We start from the raw sequence: 19,597 nt of genomic DNA, 5'->3' as shown, positions 1-19,597 counted from the left end.
CATTTAATAAAGTAAATCAATATAGCGCGTTGAAATTTCATAGCGTTTTGAACGTAGAATAAGGTATCCCGTTTATTACATATAATTATCGTGTATGTTTTCCGCAACTTGGTAGAACACCGCTCAAAACTCATTGTTGTAAGTGTCACAGCCCAACAAATATTGTGATTTTACATTAGTACATGAAAACCTCGGGAGGAAGATAGGTATGAGTCCGGTGGCATTAACGCCTTTCGACCTGCTACCATACATGGTTTGCTATGCATATGTGAACTGTGCTCGCGAAACGACACCAATTGAGAGAAAAAAAAAAAATACACGGCTCCCCATATTGCGCGGAAAATTTTACCGAATTTCACCCAAAGCGCAGCCTTGTGTTGGCGCGCGTGTTTTATTTTGGTTGTGTTTTTTTTTTATTTCCTATTATAGAAAAGTTATTATGGCCAGTTTTACCGGGATCTTTAGCGACCGTCGTCAAAATAAACGAAAAACACAACGGTGGTGTGAACAATTAGTACAGTGACAGATTACCCAGCGAAGCTGTTTCGGTTTTATTGGATTCCACGTATTCACCATAAAAAAAAAAAAAAAAACACCGTTGACCAGAGGTTAGTCAGGATTAGTGCGCGAACCTGCTGTGTGTTGCCTTCCTGCGTTGTCCACGTGATTGGTAGTGGGAGCGGCCCTCACAAAAGTAACCTTCGTCGAAACTGGAAAGACTTGCCCGGACTTGTTTTACTTTCGAACAGCGTTGAAATGTCTCCCGTGCTTTTCCTACAAGGCTGATTCCTAACACGCGGGAGAATTTAGTTCCGCATTTCACTCAGTATAAACCACCTCATGCTTGGCTTATAAAAAAAAAAAAGTGTCTCCACGAATCGGTGCATATGGAATGCAGGCACGGAGCACCACGCGAAGCCATTAAGAACTTCACGGTGCGTGGATTTTCCCTGGAACCGAACGACGCGATTTCCACAACTTCCAGCGCCGCGCTGCGAAATCGAGTTTCAAGGTTCAGATGTGCACCTGCACAAGGCAATGAACAGCGCGTGGTCAAGTGTCACGGAAGGATTCAAAGCACCACGAACCCAACTTACCCTAAAATCTCTCCCGCGTGGCGGCTCTGGTCTTTTCGGTATAGGACGTTTCGCTACAGGGCGTTTCGGTACGGTCTTCTGGGGACAAGGACCTTCCGGGACACGGGCGTTTCGGGACACGCGCGTTACGTTCTTGTTCGCAATTGTGCGTTATTTTAGGAATGGAGATGGTTATACGGCCTCGCCAGAAAAAAAAAAACGTCGGTTTATGTGTTAAATATTAGCTGGGACATTTGTAGCATTTATAAAATCTAATTGTTCATTATTTTGTTTTTTTTTAGCGAACTATTATCCCCAGTATTTTATATAAGAAATAAGTGGCAGTATCATTGTGTTTTTCACTCGTTTTTTGGCGACTTATTATCATTTGCTTTTTTTTTCTTTCGAAAATGTGTGAGAGTAACTATTTTCTTTTTGCCCTTTGCGGAGTCATTACGACAACGGCTTGTGTAAATGAGGGCCACCGCACCGGGAATGGAACCCGCGATTTTATAATGTAATGACGAAGAGGTTGCAATTTCTTGGCATTCTGCATTTGTGTGCGTTGCTTTCTTCTGATAACGCAAGTACTTGAGGCGTTATTAGCAATGCAGTACGGAATGTACTATTGTATCTTGCCGCACGCTTCCGTACCAACTTAGTCGTATACGTTAGCAGGGACTGCAGCGGGTTTATTGTGCTTGCGAATCAAAAGTTGGAAATGCTACATGTGTAATGACGTTGAAAGCACTTTGCAATATTTTCTGCAGCATACATCACCTGCTCATCTGTAATTCTTAGCGTTTTGCCGGAGAGTGCAATTCCAATAATACGGTCGTGATCTGACACCGATGTCACCTGCACCTCCCCACCATCAGTACTTTTTTGAGCCGCTCAACATTTACAATTAAAATTATGTTCCCAGAAGCAGGTTTCGGCGCGACATTACCCGTGGTATATATATAAACAAAAAAAAAAAAAACAAGTGCCGATTGCAACAGGCATGCCGGAGGTTATAATGAGCCGGTGCAACTCAAATCGCATGGGATGCTGTAAGTGAAAAACCCAGTCTAACACTTTAGCGCTACTATTCCGAGTGATAATTTGTTTTTAACTGCACTGTTAAACCCTTTTATTCTTATTTATAAGATAGGTGTTTACTTAGTTTAACAGCAGGGAAGAGCGCTTAGTGCGTAAGAAATATTTTCCGCAGCAATGATGCACGTCAAAGCAGCGTTCCCGAAAGGAGCGACGTTGGATTGCGGCTCATTGGTATCTCTCTGACGCTCACATTCCGTACATTCGTGAAAAAGGACTTCGCGACTCAGAAAGAAAAAAAAATTAAAGAATGTCTTTAAGTAATTCAAAAAGTCGATTCAAAGTACATATATGCGAAAAGTAAACAAATGAAAGAGGATACTACCCTCAACAAATATTTACAGGAGAAATCACTTAAAAAGTATGCGGATTCATAAGTAGGCGTTAAATAATCACAATACAAGCCCAGATATCGTCTTTAAAAACGTGATCGTAAAGATCCTGTCCAAAAATAAACCAAAACAAAAACGAACTGATATGTTGGTGCACTGTAATTTTTTTAAATTCTGGACCGTAGGGTCTGCAGAGTCAGGATGGACGCTCGCCCTGGGGGTCAGCCACCTGTCTTCCCTGAATTCCTCTCGACGCACGGGAAGTAGGGAACGAGGGTGACCTGCTTTTGCGGAAGCTCGCCTGTAACGCTCGCCCTTAGATCGGGCCCCCACGGCCATTCGTGCCGCTAATTACGCGCTGCAGCTTCAGCTAGCCATGGCAACCCATTCGGGGTGCCAAGGCACGCTATTTTTCGCAGAGTGCGCCGAAGCGAAAGCGATCACGCGGGCGACGACGTGGATGGGAAACGCGAGGGTGTAGTTGAAAAATCCTTCCCCGCGAGAGGACGAAAGTTTGAGTATATCTGTATTTTTGCGGAGGGTGCGCTGCCCCATCGGCTTCGCCGAAGAGGGATTCATTCCCTGGTAGTCGATCCCAATGCTTTCCCCTTTTTATTATTTTGTACGAATGTAAATAAATGCGCACAAACGTTTTTGCTATACTTCAAACTTTGGTCTTCATGGCTTTGTCGACGGGAAGTCTCGTACCCGAAAGAGGAGGGCAAAGGCGTGCGAGACGGAAAATCAACGAACTATCCCTAGGTTCAAATTGTTTCAGCAACTCTGAGAATAACAGATTGGAGCTGTCCATTTATGAAATTAAAAAAAAAGTTCAACGAAAGTGAATTTTGAAAAGCCCACACAAAAATTTCGACCGTTAAAATCACAGGGGTGGTTATTCTAGGTAAGCAGTTTTTGTGTAGCTGTGGGGGGAGGGGGAGCGAAGGTTTAGAAAATAGTAAAAGGAGAAGTTTCTCGCAATGATTTCCGAATTTCTTTTTTTTTTTATTTATTTACTGTTTAAGGGAGGGCTTGTAACCAGATCAGACTGACAGATCCGCAGCCTTTCCGGCCGCGATGTGTTTGAAGTACCCGAGAATGTATGACGTGAGCTAATCAACACAGCCACGGCACGTTAATCAACAACGCGTTTATAAAATGCTACCTGTAAACGGATCGTTCAACCTCTGCAATAACTTTGGCCGGACGGCTGAACCGAGGGGCGTGGAGACAGGCAGGCAAACTGACATACAGAGGCCAAATTTTCCGCGTTTAATGAGCCCAAGAAAGACTATCGTCTTTAAAAAAATACTGATGGTGTGGAGTTGAAGGTGCCATTATCTGTGATAGGAATAAAACCCGACCAGATCACGGCAAGTTTAATTTCCGGCAGAACGCTGAAAATTACAAGCCACTAGTCCTTGCAAAAATATTTCTAAGTAGGTTGCAGAAAATATTGCAGACATCTTTAAATATTATACTTTCCTTTTCAGCTTCCACTTCACGAAAACAGTAAACCCAGCGTAGTAACTGCTAACGACGATAAGGCCTGGACGGAAGGGTGCGACAATGTACAACAGGTGCCTTTGGTAACGAATTGATAATGCGTGCATTGCGGTATCAGGAGAAAGCAACGCCCACAAATACGGAATGCCAAAATATTGCAAGACCTTCTTCGTCATTACATACAGGTTCAATTGCCCCTGCGGCGGCGCTTAAATACTCAGCTGCTATTGTAGTTTCTGGAAAGTGCAAAAAATAGTTACTGTCGCTGATTATTGATAAAATAAGCGAGAGAAAATACATGGTGATCCTTTCGCTAATGAAGCGAAGTAATGATTGAGGTATATTTTTTAACTGGCTACTGTTGCGCAAATAGATAGGCATTTTTTGGCAAGGCCACATAAATTCTTACTGGCCTAAAATAACGCAGAAATACGAGCAACACCCGTTGTAATAGACAGGTTCTATTTGCGTCCTTGCAACTCCAAGGTTAAAAACGCACGCGAATTTTGCTGCCTCAAACGCTCGCTCGAATTCGTTTTCGTACCGATGGTGATTATTGATGATTGCTATTAGTTTCCCCTTTGTAGCGGGGTGATTACGTGTCATCTTACCGAAAAGGACTAATATGCCTATGTGTTATACTCTTCGTTTAATACGAGCTCTGCTTAGGGCAGGTACAAAAAAACGTGTTCAAATGACCGAAACGAGGTATACCGAACCGCCCTGTACCGAAACGAGCTCTACCGAACCGCCCTGTACCGAAATGTCATGTACCGAAACGCGCGTGCCCCGAAACGCCCGTGTCCCAAAATGTCCGTGTACCGAAAAGACTGTACCGAAGCGCCCTGTACCGAAAAGACCTAGACCCCCCGCGTGGGTGCTGCTGAGAAATTTCTCAGAACCGTAAACCCAGTCACCAATTAACCTATAGTTTTGAGCGCGTTCCGTCTGATACGGATTCTCCGTAAATGCTGCAGTTATAAGGCATTCATGCCAGCTTAGTTCTGTAGCAACCTTGAGGGCACAGCTACAGCCTACTAACAACGCGGGCCGACGAACTTCGGGTTAAGAGTTCTGCCGCGGGGAGACACGCACGCACTCTTAACAAAAATGCTAGTACAGAGATAGCAACGGGCTGTATTTACTAACTCCTTGCGAACTTTGCTACCCCAGAACGGTACGTATAGTCCTGCCACTAACATGCTATCGCTACTAGTCTAGATCGCGCACTTAGTAACAACTGCTTGTTTGTTACTAACATTAACTGATAGTAACAAAATTCCACGAATTATTGAACATAATAATTAGACCACTTTTCCACTCCAAATTTCGATTAAATAGTCTTTGAAGATCCACACGCTGAGTTGTATATGCTCAAATTAAAATGCACAAGCTAAAATTATCGCTAAAATATTTGATTTTTGCGACAAGCACGTTCCGCTGATGGCCATAAAAGCAATAAAGCAGATGTATTTCTACGGTAACTAAGTTATGAGGTGATGGGACTCGATCTGATGGTTGGAAGTTCTGCCCGTTAACGACTTTTCTCCAAAACCTCGATGTCCATCACCTTGCCCCTACCCCGTTCCCTTCAACTGAAAACAAATGACACCAGAGCCGATTTGGAAATCTTCCAGCAAATTTCGCCAGCACTATGCGGCTTTGCTGACATTGCCTTCGACTGGCTTTCGCTTCCCTGGCGAAACATGCTGGCGCTTGTCTTGGCTTGCAGTTCCCGAACGCGTTTATTTCTTGGTGTGCGCATAGTTATGTTTTTCTGTACTGTGAAACCTCTGCAATCACTTCATGTGGCCGTGTGTGTATATGTGAATAAAACTAGTGTTACCAAAAAAAAAAGTTATACTCGCTCTCTTCGTGCAGCCCGTTGGTTTTCTTGCTCAATTTCTTGTCTAGATGTGACATGTGCGTGTTAATGTGTCCATTTCGGGCTGCGCGCTCAGCCTATCCGCACTGTCACGCGTAGTTTTTTACTAGGTTATGCATGGCCAGTACCTAGTACTAAGTAGCACTAAGTACCTAGTGGATACTGTGCAAAGTAACTGTTTAGTGTTGTTAGTAAGTGCCACGACCTGTTTTTTTGGAGAGTGCGGAGCAGCGGTGGCAGTTTGATGCTCTCCGATCTTCTCTGATTCCCCTCGCAACAGCCTTTGTCCACAAAAGAAACGTGGGCGGTAGTTGCATGACCAGAAAAAAACAAACAAAAAACATTGAAGGTCTAGATAACACAAATCACCACTCACCCTCCTGGGGATACGGCCCGTTCGTAACATGGCCTTTCGTCATAGGACGGTTCGTAATAGGCCGTTTGGCCACATATGATCATTCGTCATAGGCCGGTTCGACACATTGGAAAGTTCGTCATAGGTGCACAAAACGAATGTCCACGTGCTTTTTTTCTGTATACATGTGGGTATCAGCGAAGTAGGTAGGACGGTTCTTTTCAAAAGTTAGAAGCGAGGCATACATGTTTTTTTTTTACCTCTTTTCGGCCGTACACCTGGGAAAGTTACGCACAGAATGCAATCCAAAGGGGGCAAGTAGGGTGACCTGGGTTGATCAAGAATATGGATAGAGTTCAACAACCCTAGACAGAAAATTCGGGCAGGGACGCAGCCTAATAAAGTTCTGCATGCATGAACAGGCCCACTCGGCACAGCCGACTCGTCATGAAAAAACTGCTTCTAAGTGGTCCCGTGATAGGGAAAGTGGTAGGACCGACCTTCTCGTTCTTGGAAAATTCGGCTGGAAGTTTCATTTCGGGCGGATGTCGAGAAGAACGGGGGGAGGGGGGGGGGGGGGTTGTTGACTGCTTCAACTCCGATAAGTGCCTTTGGCATTTGGTTGGTTGGCCTTTCCTTTTGCTTTTTTTGCAGGTTCTGGTTGAAATCTTCCTGCCACCCTGGCGCGCCACAACGAAGGACAACGAAGGACGTTTTTCCAATAGCGGTGCTCCTGAGGCTGCCACGGCGAACTAAATATTGCAGTAAGGCATGCCCCGAAAAAAGTCGGGCTTTCGGAGAACTCGTGCGCACAATATCCTGGTCCTGCAGTCCCTCCCGCACCTACCCGTCACCCGTTCCTAGCACGTGGACGTCACAGTAGCAGAAACACGTTCCTTTGGCTAATCTGCAGTGGTAAAGTCGCCCCTTTTTCTTTACTTTTCGTTTTCGTTACTCCCTCCATGTGCTCGCACCGTGGTCAGCCTCAAACGTCTGCCTCATTCCTTAGAACGCCTTTTTTGTGTACACGTACCAACCCACCACGAGCTGTCGGAAGAGGAAAAAATAAAAAGCTTGGTAAAAAGCATGGTAGGTAAAAGGCTTGGTGAAAAGCAAGGTAGCTTCACAAGCAGAAAGCTGGGATTCGGCTTGTTCGTCACATTGCGTTTCGTCATAGGCCGGTTCGTAATAGGCCGTTTGATTGATTGATAGTAGGGTTTAACGCGCCGACGCAACGCCGGCGATGAGGCGCGCCGTAATGGAGGGCTCCGGATTAATTTTGACCACCTGGGTATCTTTGATGTGCGCCGAAATCTCATACACACGGGCGTTTTTGCTTTTCGCCTCCATCAGAAAAGCGGCCGCCGCGGCCGGGAATCGAACCCGCGACCTCGTGCTCAGCAGCGCAACGCCTCAGCCACTGAGCCGCCGCGGTGGGTACTTGCGGAAAGTTATTTGAACTGACAAATTCGGAGCCACCGCGGTGGGTTAATAGGTCGTTTGGCTATGACCATTCGTCATAGGCCCGTTCGACAAATGGAAAATAGTCATAGGTGCACAAAACAAATGCCTACGTTCTTTTTTTTTTTTTTTTTTGAGCGCATGTAGGTGTCAGCGAAGTAGGTAGGATGGTTCGACTCAAAATAGAAGGGCGAGGCACGTGTTTTCTTTTTTCGGCCCTGCATCTGGAAGAGTTCAGCAAAGAATGCAAGCCAGAGTGGGTGAGTAGGGTGACCTGGGTTGATCAAGAATGTAGATACGAGTCCAACAACCCTAGACAGAAAAGTGAGGCAGGGACGTAGCGTAATAAAGTTCTTGGAAGACGGCCCACAAAGAACAACCCGCGCCCCCGTTTCAGTGTTGCGGCTGGGTTGAGCACGCTCCATGGGAACAGGCCCACTCGTCATAGCCGTAACAGGGAAAGTGGCAGCACTGACATTCTCGTTCTTGGAAATTTCGTCTGGAATTTTCATTTTGGGCGGATTTTGAGAAGATGGGGGAGGGGGGGGGGTGCTAGTGGCTTTAACGCTGACAATTCGTACCGGGTTGACTCTTTTCGTTCGTGGGTTGGCCATTCCTTTTGCTTTTTTGCACGTGGTGGTTGAAACTAATTTTTGGTTTAACTCGCTGTTTATTTCTTATCTTACTTCTCCTTCCAAAAGAAAAGTGTCACACGGGTACAAAACTTAACTCCACAATGCTGAAAAGGATCGGGAGAGTCACGTAGTTTGTGAAAATAACGTGCGCAAAATTAGTTATAATTACACTCTCTTACTCAGAAACCTTTACGCAACATGTACAAAGAATATTGAGTGATGCTTTATCACCACTTACGTGTAAAACACACCGCATATTTTGTCTTACCGTTCCTGTGACCAACTTTCCTAAGCTACAAAATGTCCTATAACGAATGATCTTATGTGACCAAACGGCCTATCACGAACCGGCCTATGATGAAAAGCCATGTAACGAACGGGCCTACACCCCAGAAAGCTGAGGAGCGCCCTTATGTTTATTTCGCCCGAGGCTACTGCCAAGAATGGCGGACCGGCAGCCCGCGCAAGCGCAGAACGCTACTGGAAAAAGTTCCATTCGTGGCGGACGCAACTGAAGATCACCGCGGCCGGCAGAGCACTCGTGGGATACATGGAGATGAGAGCAGGTCCTTCTTATCTGCTTTGATTTGATGCGACAGAGGTGCACCCCAGCTGCATGGGTGCAACTAGCGTCACTAAATAAGCTACGCTTAAGAGTTCCTCCACTTCGTGCACCCGGAAGCGAATGGGGGCCATTTTGTTTCTGGCTTGCAGTGTTGCCATCTCTCCTAACGAAACCGCCGCCGGTTGTGACGGGCCGCTCTAGCGTCCACGCAGCAGAGAGAGAGAAAGAGGAGAGCCGTCCAAAACAAAATGGCTGCGCGCATGTGTAAACAAATATCACGTGGTGCCGACCGACCAATAAAAATCCTGGCGGCACATAACACTGAGAGAAAAGAGTGCCGTTACTCTAAAAGCCTTTATTTAGTGACGCTAGGTGCAACGAAGACCGGGCATGCTGACCAATCAATCATCTCCGTCACCTGACGAGGACGTTCGCAAAACGTTGACAAAACGTGCACGTGCACGATGTTTTAAGCCTGGGGTTTCATGTATTTTTACTGTCTGCGAACAAAAATTCACGTGTCTTTGAAGTACGAGGCGATCTGTAACGTAAGGCGGAAAAAGAACGTGTTCGTGTGCGCGCCATTGTTGCCTTCCGCAGTCGCTTACAAAATCGCACACCGTTCAAAACATAGTTTCGACCTAACGCTTACGCGCCTCATCAAATGGATGCGTGTTTTAAGTAGACTATAGTTAGCAATACACACCATTTGCAGGATGAAATATTGATTTACACTTGAACTGCTGCGATATGCGTTTTGAGTGGGCTAGTCATCAATGGTCCAAATTTTCGAAATCAGCAGGGTCTGACGTAGACTACAAAGGTTTCTCAAAGGTCCGCCGCGGTGCGACCCGCTTCGGCCATACCTACGATCACAACGCGTACTTTGTGGGTCGAGTCTCCTCCGGCTCCTCGGGGCTGCGGTTCCGTCGTAGAGACAGGTTACGTTTCTGCCATTTCGAATTTCGCTTCTCTTCTGTTGTCGTATGGGGACGCCGCATACCGTCCGGACTCAAGCTTCAGAGTAGACTGGCTGATGAATTCTACAGCGAAGCTGTTACCCCTCTCGTTTGTCGGAAAGTTTCGTGTCGTGAACAAAAAACCATGCAGAGCCCAGCAGTTCTCGCCCGAGACGCCGAGCGCATGCGTCAGGCTAATCAGGCGTGCAGCATAGCGCTCAGTAATCGTGTAAATAAATAAAAAAAAACACACGAAACAAGCATCGAAACCGCATGATGGATGATAAGGCGCCGGTAAACAATGAGACCCCCCCACCCTCCTCACCATGTGTTCTGGTAAAGATTAGATTTGCAGCTGCTCCCCAAAGGGGAGGGGTTTGACGTCATTCGAGGGCTAGCGCATGCGTCAGGCTAGGCAGGACCCAGCATTTTCCACCAGAGAAGCAGAGTGTAAGCGACAGGCCGGCCCAGACAACGAAAACGTTTCCTACCCTCCCCATCAGCATTTGTAGGGGTTTATAACAGCTGCGCTGGACATCCACTTTCGCAGGGCAGGATGCCGCCTTTTTTTTTTTTTTTTTTTTTCGTTCTCTCCTCCCACCCCCCTTGGGTACACTTCCCGCGTAACGGTGAAGCTCAGCGATGAAGCCTCTCACACACACAGAAGGAAGGAGAAAGAAAGGAAGGCACGTCACATCACGTTCACTTTCGTTACTATAGCGTATAGAACGTATATGAAAAAACAGCGCGCGAGAGGATATAATTTCTCTGTAGTTAGTTACAGTTACCCATATAATGCCACATATATGAATAAGAGAGATGCGTCACCTTAAATCACCGCCTAAATTTTTGGTAGTGAACAGGTTCAAGCACGCAAGTGCGTCGAAGTTGAAGTGTTAGGTTTACGAATTCACCGGACCTCCCCAACCGCGTGTACTACGGGTAGGTATCTCTATAGCAGCCGGGAGTCTGCCATGGGTGGTGAGGCGGGCGTGCGGGCACACGGAGCTCCGTAGCAATGTTGACCAATTGTGGGGGATGTCCCCTAATGTGGGAAAAGTTGGGATGGGAGGGAAAAGGGAGAACTTAATTTTAGTGAATGTGTGTGTGTGTGTGTGTGCGTGTGCGTGTGCGTGTGTGTGTCGAAAATTCTAGCTTGTCCTCTTTCTTTTTGTGGTGTTTTTCGCTGTAATTTTGAATTTTTGAATTCTGGGGAATGTTTTGAGCATTACTTTGGCTTGAACATAGCCTTCTGTATTTTTACGATGCCAAACGCATCAGCCCGGACCGGCCAACCAAGCCCTCTCCTACTCCGGCCACTCTCCCCCAATCTGTAGCCTTCCAAGCGCTTTAGTCACGTGACCGGTTCATCCCGGCGCGACGCGTGGTGGAAAGCGGCAACGTTGGCAAAACTTGCTCCGCCGCGAGCCTGAGTTTTCTGACGCTGGCGGGGGCGCCCCCTCCTTCGGTGATCTCAAACATAGGTTGCCTTGCCAACCAGGCACAAGCCACTCTCGAAATTAGTTACGGTTGCGCGATCCCGGTTCAGCTCGGGGCCCCACCTTGCGAAATATAGGCACTGCAGGCGTACCAGTCACTCCCATTGGGAAGCACGCGATGCGTTTGGCATTGTAAAAATACAGGAGGCGATGGCTTGAACAATATTTGAACGTTTATTTGGAACTGAGTATGACCATTTATGTGTGCTTACAAGGCAACTTGCAAAATAATGTCATGGCTAACTCTTTAAAGCTGCTTAGCAATATTGTTATGGCAGAGATGAAAGAATATGTTTGAAAAAAAAGCTCCATTACGTCATTTTCAACTAAGCCAATAGGAAGGCGTGGCATGATAACGCACGTTTTGCCACAGAAAAACAGGGAACCTACAGGCTACTACAAATAAGGCCAGGAGAGATGAGATTGTTTTTCATTTGTTTGGTTACCGTGACTGTTTGGATTTCACATATTACGTTCAAGTAGAGCGGTCCAAGAGCCAGAACAGAGACCTACAGTACCCGTAGCTGAGGGACACTGGTATCGCACTCAACTGCCGCAGCGAAAGAGTGTTTGAAACAAGGTATCTGGCTCAACAGCAGCCGTACGCTCTGAAATGAACGAGATAACCTCTTTACGACGTCGATGAAGCGTATCACTTCGCGCATGCTTTATAGAAGTGGGTGCCGCTGTAGGAAAGCATTTCAAAAATAAGCGCAGAGGCAAACGACCGCAAAGAGGCCGAAGTCACGCACACGTCCCCGCGCTCTACACACACATGACTGACTGCGTGATCTTCGCGTGATACATTCGAGCCCGGCCGACTCACTGCACGACAGAGACAACGCCCCGGGAAGTCGAGGCTGCCGAGGCGCTGCTGCGAGCACACTTTACCAAAGGTGTACATACTCTCTTTACAGTGCAAAGAGGTTACAGGAACAAGAAAGCAGATCTAAAGATAAAGGAATCGACCAGGCCCGCGCTCAAAAGGGGAAAATGGCTGCCCAGCCAAGCGGCGGCCGTGCGCAGGGTGACCGGTCTTTTATTTTCGGGCCTGATCGCGTGTGTACAGCGGCAGCAGCAACCACAAGCGGCCGGTCCACGCAAGACCGATCGCTAAGCCGCGACTCGAGGCTTTCAATTTTCGTCCGGACACCCCGCCGCGAGGGCCCAAGCAAAAAGAGAGCCGAGGGACGGCTAATTAGGGACAGCGCAAGAACCAGTTTGGCCCGAGAAGCGGCGGCGTAATACCGCCACTCTGCGCCGGAGAGAGAGCGTCTCGCGAAGCTCCCGCGATCGCAGCAGCAGTACGGTGGTGGTGGACTGTGTCCCACAGGACGCGGGCTCTGGCCGGCGGACTCGTTATGCTAATTGGGAAGGTCCTAAATGGATCCCATGTCGCCCTGACAAGGGAGATTACTCCCGCTCGGCTGGCCGCTCGCTCGCGCTGCCGCGAGCTGGCTTCCTCGGACAGGAGGAGCCGGGGACGGCGGTACGCGATCCGCGGCAGGCAGGCATACGCTCCTTTTCCTGTGCCGAGTGGCTTGGCGTAATAATGCGATGCGCATTTCTGAGATCGCGCTCGGTGCAGCGCTGGCCGGCTGTTCGCCATTGGTGCCGATGGCGCGCTCGGATGTGGCCGGAGGTGGTTTGCGGGGGCAATCGCAACGACCGCGCTACGGGCTCATGAAGATCCTGCCCTGCGCATGCGCCGTGGAACGGTGCCGCTATCGATTTGACCAAATCCGCTTTGACGAGGGCAGCGGCGGCGAGGCTGGTCTCCCTTGCCAACGGGACGTCCAGCCGTGGCAGCGATTGTGTTCTGGTCAGCTGAGTCTCTTTGGCCCCTTTAAACTCTTCTACTTTTCTTTTAGTTTATTTTTGAGACGTACTTGTAGGCGTTTCAGAGAGGTTACTTTCTATGTGCTTAGACAATGAGTCAGTAAGCGGATTTGTTTTTTAGCATAGCCTTCAACTCGTATCAGCGTTGTTGTCGGATTACTCAGGTTTCCGTATGCTAGTCGGATGGTCTCCGATTAAGAGTGAGCAACTTACAAAGCTTGAGGCGCTGGTCCGCTACACGAACGCGGCAAACGCGGCCGACTATGCAGTGTGCGTAAAACGACCGATCAATCACGCAGCATTCCACGACGACTAGCGGGACAAAATAGGCCAGGTCATCCCGTGTGTGGAGGATTAACTAGAGCGTTCCCAGCGCACTTAAGGCTCCTGGAAATTCAGCGTGCTTATTTTTTGTGGAGGATTGGGGCACGAGAGAGGGAAGTTGGGAAGACTGTAGCACGTTTGACGATCCTAATGTATCAGTTCTACTCTTATGGGATAGATGTGTGCGCAGCTGGCCGGTGAGGTAGTGAAGCTGACAAGCCTCAAAGATGAAAGCATGGCGAGCTTATTTGACAATGCCAAGCGTGTCCGCACTCGCACTTCCCTCCAGGGTTAGGAGCGAGTTCAGAATCTTTCTCCTCCTTCCGCCATTCCTCTTATATAGTGTAGGGCGGACCACACTCCAGTGTCTTTCTTGAAGAGCAGGATGACGCTTGCTTCTCGCCTGGTCATCTCGCTCCCCATCATGATGATGCCGAGAGAGAGAGAGAGAGAGAGAGAGAGAGAGAGAGAGAGAGAGAGAGAGAGAGAGAGAGAGAGATAGAGATAGAGATAGAGATAGAGAGAGAGAGAGAGAGAGAGAGAGAGAGAGAGAGAAACTTTAATGAAGTCTGGCGATGTTAGCCGGGCTAAAATGCCTAACTTGCTACGCCAGTTGATGACGTGATGAAGATGATGGCGAGATGTTGAGGAACTTGATGCACCCAGAGACGTTGAGTTATTTACAGAGAATGGTCTAGACCTGTGTGTTGCAGGTACTCTATCAGAACTTTTGTAGCCTGTAAATCACGTTTGGGACATGCCCACGGTGCTAAAACGTCCTTTAGTTGAATGTCCACGGCAAGCGGCAGTCCCAAAGACACTGTGCTTCAATGCAACAAGGCCAATAATGAAAGCCTGTAGCTTCATAAGTGTGTGATGAATCGGGATTCGTAGAAATCTAAGCAAAGTTTTATAAGATAATTTGAACGATAACGACCACAAGAACCAGTACAAGGAGGAGGACGACAAACCAATACACATACATTTCGTTGCCTCCTCTCAAGTACAGCAAACTACACCGATAGGTTCTGGTTTGGACTATGGGGGACACACCACCTCGGATGTGAGGAACGGTGTATGCGAGGACAGCGGTTGCGAGGACAGCGAGTCACCGCTGTCCTCCCCCCGTTTTCTTATGGTGCGTTAGGAAGCGATTACTTGGCATTTGTTGACCCACACGAACAACTGCGCTATCCACTGCTCGACCGCGGCGGATGGCTTTATTCTAACGTCAAATGAGAAGAAAACTTAAGGCTATAACCGGCAGTACAACGTTTTCTGGAATGTTTAAAACAAACTGTACATACCATAACTGACGATTTCATGCTTGAATTAGTAAAATGCTCGTATCAGGTCACCGCGAACGCAGCTGGAAATACGTGCTTAATATTTGAATCCGTTTGTGGCGCTTCCCCAAAAGAAAGTAATTCTCAGTGTGCCATCTTTTGGCTGCGTGAATACTGGTTAGTCAGAGGCGGCTGTCGCTTTCAGTAATGACAGTACTGGACCCCTGGGAATAGATTTCAGTGTTGTCGCTGCGCCCCCATCCCCGTCCGCCCGGACACGGACTGTGGTCTACACCGGCTGATTTCACTCTCCGCCGGACGAGCTAATATGGGTATGCACTGCAAGAAAGGCAAAACGGCGAGGGCACAGACAAGGTGCGGACGACACAAACGCTGTGTCATTCACATTTTGTCGGAGTTTATGCCGCCTTATAACAGATTACGCCGGTCACGTGTGCACATACTCTGAGACAAATCCCGTGGTTCAGCTTCCACGCAGTGAACTCGAGTGACTAATCTGTGCCATCAACAAAGCAAATTCGGCGAATGGGAACAACACGTAAAGCGTTTGACTCACAAATGTGATGTGCCCTGTGGAACAGCGCAGTGTATAGAACGTCAAAATTGTATCGAGTGGCGCCACAGCGCAGAGTGAACTTTTGAGTGAAATCGTTTGTTCGACATCGCCGCTAACCAAAATTTCTTATTCGTTGCAGGCTTATGTCAACTGAGGTCACTGCGGTGAAGTGCAGCAACAGGATTGTCTTGGACAGTGTAGCCAGAAACCTGCATTATAAAGCCAATAACAAGCATTGAGCAAAGTCGTCACAGCATTATCTGCAATTTTTGCAACCCTTCTATACTTTGGTTCCTTAAAAAGCTGTGCTTTGTTAGTTTAAAGTTTAGGGTTGTCCAAAAGATTCTTTTAACTGAAAGAGCATTTATAAAGCCGGCCGAACGCAACAACCACGTTTGTATACAGCCCCGTTCAAACTGACACTGCACGGGAGGCCCCAAACGAGCGTTATATAAAAGCTGCTTGATCCAACACTCGCGAGAATGTCATAGCAAATGAAACTGCTTTGGTAGTAGCAACTAGCGAGTTCAGTTTCCCCCTTTCACCACCAAGTTCACCATCTCACAGTACAGGCTTCCCGTGCACCGGTGTATCCTTTATAATTGAGACGGTGAGCGAGCGGAAGAGCGCGTCCAATTCATTCACAAAAGTTCGCAGCCCACCCACGACGATGGCCGCGATGCGTGCGTTCAGAACGCAGTGACGCCTCTGTGGCAAGTGCCATTGGCCCCTGTAGGTCGAGAACGACAAGACGTTCATCTTCCGCGCAGCGTGCCGTCCCATAATGAAATATGTACTAAACTTCGTCCGTGTATTGTTTCTTTTTTTCTTACGCGTTTTTTATTTATTTTATTTTACTTGGTAGTAACGAAAGTGCTGCATACTCTATCATGGTACCTTCATAAATGTAGTCAAAGCAGCGACAGCAGAAAAACAATTTCCCGAGAACAACAGGACGAGAACAAATGTTCATCCCACCATCTAGGCTTGATCCGTTCGCTTCCCACGTTGGTCCTTACTCTCCCACACACGCCTATCAAAGAAAACAAACCAAAACAAAAGAAACATCTTGCAGGTTATTGATTGTGTAGCGCTTTCGTTAGTACACGAAACAAACTGCTGGTCAGCGGACGTTTCGTTCGTTCCTTCCGTTTTGGTTTGACAAATGTTTTCACACGACTTATTCACAGACTGCGCTACCAAATCATTTAAAAACGTATGCAAAAAACTAATTACCAGGACCATGATGATTAATTCGGAACTGGATAGTGTCATAGGGTTAGATTTTATTTGGTAACGTATATATATAAATTCTTTCCGTATGCCGCCGAGTACTACATAACGGGAGTGTTATTTTATCCGTTGTTAACAATTGTGTTCGTGCAAAGAACGTACTGCTGTGTCAACCGCCAAGCGATGATCTGAGCAACGAAACGACATATCAGACTACGTACAGTCTTTGTCAAAATTTTCTAGGCCATGCTAAAAGTGCATAGGCCACAAATATTTCATAGTACAAGCTTGCCTCTCGAATTACGCTGAAATTTTTTTTATGCCAGAAGAGTGGAGAAAACATTTATTTCTTACTGGCACAAGATACTGTAGTCACAGTTAAACGGATTTGGCTTCTTTACGGCCCGGAAACCTTCGGTGTGGCCTAGAAAATTTTGACAAAGACTGTATTCCCTAAGCAAAGAGTTCGGTACGTCCATAAAAAGGAATAACCAACATGCAAGGAGAAACCATAACGCCAGCGTAAAGGTCACGCAGCGGCAGACTGATACAACCATCGGTCACCCATTACCATACAACCGCGGTGCAGTATATTGACTCAGAGACGCGCACGCGCGTTTAAGGTCTCCTACAACTTCGCTATGGGCCGAACAGATGGTGCTTGTGGATGTGGCACTTCAGGCGCGCAATTGACCGTAGCTAAGCGTGAGTTACCGTCACCGGCGCACGCGTCGATGCGAAAGAACCGCAAAGACCGCAAAACACGCATCGTCGCCTCAACCCCAGGAAGCTGCAGCGCCATATACCTGTCATCCCCCTCGGAACGAATGCATACCCTGCATTGGATGGTTAAGCGGTAAACACGCGGTCTCCGGCTTCCACGGGAGGGAAGGTTGAAGCATTCTTTTCCCCCAAACAAGGCTGTTTGAAGAGGGACGCCGCCGTGCCGCCCTGTCGTAAACCCAGATTCGTCTGGTGGTCCGTCGGCGCTGACAAATTGTCTCTACGTGCGCTGGCGGGGCGCTGCTTCGGAGTCTGCCGTCTTTGGTCGCCCGGGGGCACCCGTCTCTCTTAATGCGCTCAAGGCAAACGAAAACTTCCGTCTTCCCCGGCGTCCTCAAAAGAAGCCAAAGCCTCGCGAGACTGGTGAAGCTTCTCTGGGTCGGCACACACACAGTGCGGCACGACCGGATCTAGAACCCGGGCTCACTGCCCGAGTTGTATGCCGCCGCGCTCGTAAGCAGCAGCAGTGCCATAAATTTCACGGCGCAATGCGCGATCGTGACCTTGCCTTTCTCGCTCTGATGGCGTCCCAATATTTGAGTTTCACTTTTCCCTGCCCCTCACTCTTGGTCATGAAGAGGAGGAGGAGGCGATTTTCTCTTCCCGCCGACCTTTCACGAAGAGGCTCCCTTTTTCCCTGCTGCTGGCTTAATCTGGCCACAAAGAAATCGTCTTTTCCTCGAGCAGACGTCGCGAAGATGAGCGCTGCACTGGTCCCTGGCGGCGGTGATTCGGGAAAAGAAATGATCAGAGCCGGAGCTGTGCTCGAAGAAGAAGAGGATGGTCGCTGGGATTTATCGCCGGAAGGCGGCCAGCCTCCTTCTTCGACCTTTATCTGCGCAAAGAAGTTGGATCCGAGCGCCCTCCTCCTTCCCCTCCTGGGTGATTTCTTTTCCCCGTTGTTGCCGCTTTCATCTCCTTCTTCCCTTTCCCCGGGCACCCCTCGCTCTTTCCTTCCCCCTTTTGAAACGCGCGCGTCACCGTTTCCCAGGCAGCACCCCCCGGGCATTGTTTGGTCGACCATTGTGCCGCGTGTCCCGGTCTTCCCTAATAACCGTTCCACGCAAGCCTCTGTCGGTCCGGATCTAGATGGGCGCCGTCCTGGAAGGAAATCTAAATCTTGTTTCCCTCCGTCTCCCGCTTCACATGCCGTGGTGGCTACGAAGGGAGACGACGCGGCGGCGGCGTCCGGTGGCACCGGAGGACCCATGCCGCCGCGTCTCCCAAGCCTCGCGCGAGCGGGCCGCTTGTCCGAGCCTCCTTTGTTGCGCGCACAGAGATGCTCCGACGCCACTCTCCGTTGCTGGGAGACTAGTAGATTTGTTTTGCACCAGCCACGCCCTTTGTTCCCGAGTATAAACGTTTCAACGCTTCGTGACGACGGCCGGTCAGTGCGGGAGGCGGTCTTCTATTCTGCGTTCCTGGAGTCCAGTCTTTTTCAACGCTCCTTCTGTCCGCGCGCGCTTTGGAAGGCTTCGTCGTCTTGTTTTGTCCCTAAGTCGGATGTGGAGCTCTGGGGCGATTAGAGGAGCGACGGTTGCTGCTTGAAAGACGAGTGGGTGAGAGAGAAAGAGATTTTGTGCGCGTGGGTCCTTTTGGAGCGTGGAAAATGTAAGCGGAAGAAATTGCGGAAGCATTCAGAGTCACGGTGGGGAAGGGTGTACGAGTTTGTCGCTGATTTTTCTATGTTTGCATGAGGCGAGCCGAGATACGTTCAGACCTTCCTTGGATTTCAGGTAAAGTTTTTATCTTTGTAAAATTGTAAAAAGTGCGGAGAAGCAACCAAAGCGGACGAACTGAGACGTTCAAGAAATTGCCAAGGAAAGGTAAAGCCTTCGGTATATACAAACTTCTGCCACAGCAGTAGTTCTTCGTCTTGATCATTCTATAAATAAAGCAGTCCTTCCTTACCCGCCGTTCTACAGCAAGACAATCCCTGCTCCATATGACTGAGTATGTGAGCTTTCCATCGTCGATTACCAAGTCGCCACCGTGCTGTATTGCCGTCACGTTCTCTGACAAGAACGCACAGAAATAAGAATAAGAAGCCGTAGGGCAGCACTTTTCTGTTGAGTCAAGATGACCTTTGCGATGAAGTAGGCTGTCCAGCACAAGCAGACCCACGCGCACGCTTTCGAGTGGGCAATGAAGGTGGTTGTTAAAGGTAAAAGTGAAAAAAAAAAA

General features: G+C 48.3%; 1 protein-coding gene across 1 annotated transcript in view; it reads right to left on the bottom strand.

Annotated features, from left to right (window-relative positions):
• LOC144174750 (uncharacterized) overlaps nucleotides 1-19,597 on the bottom strand; it is a 99,667-nt gene that overhangs the window by 43,505 nt on the left and 36,565 nt on the right. The gene's annotated exons all lie outside the window — the stretch shown is intronic.

Source organism: Haemaphysalis longicornis, unplaced genomic scaffold (genome assembly GCF_048455015.1).
Source record: "Haemaphysalis longicornis isolate Haplotype H1 unplaced genomic scaffold, Haemaphysalis longicornis Haplotype H1 scaffold_3, whole genome shotgun sequence".
Classification (NCBI taxonomy): domain Eukaryota; kingdom Metazoa; phylum Arthropoda; class Arachnida; order Ixodida; family Ixodidae; genus Haemaphysalis; species Haemaphysalis longicornis.
Note: the sequence above shows the minus strand (reverse complement) of the source record. Positions and strands in the feature narration are given on the sequence as shown.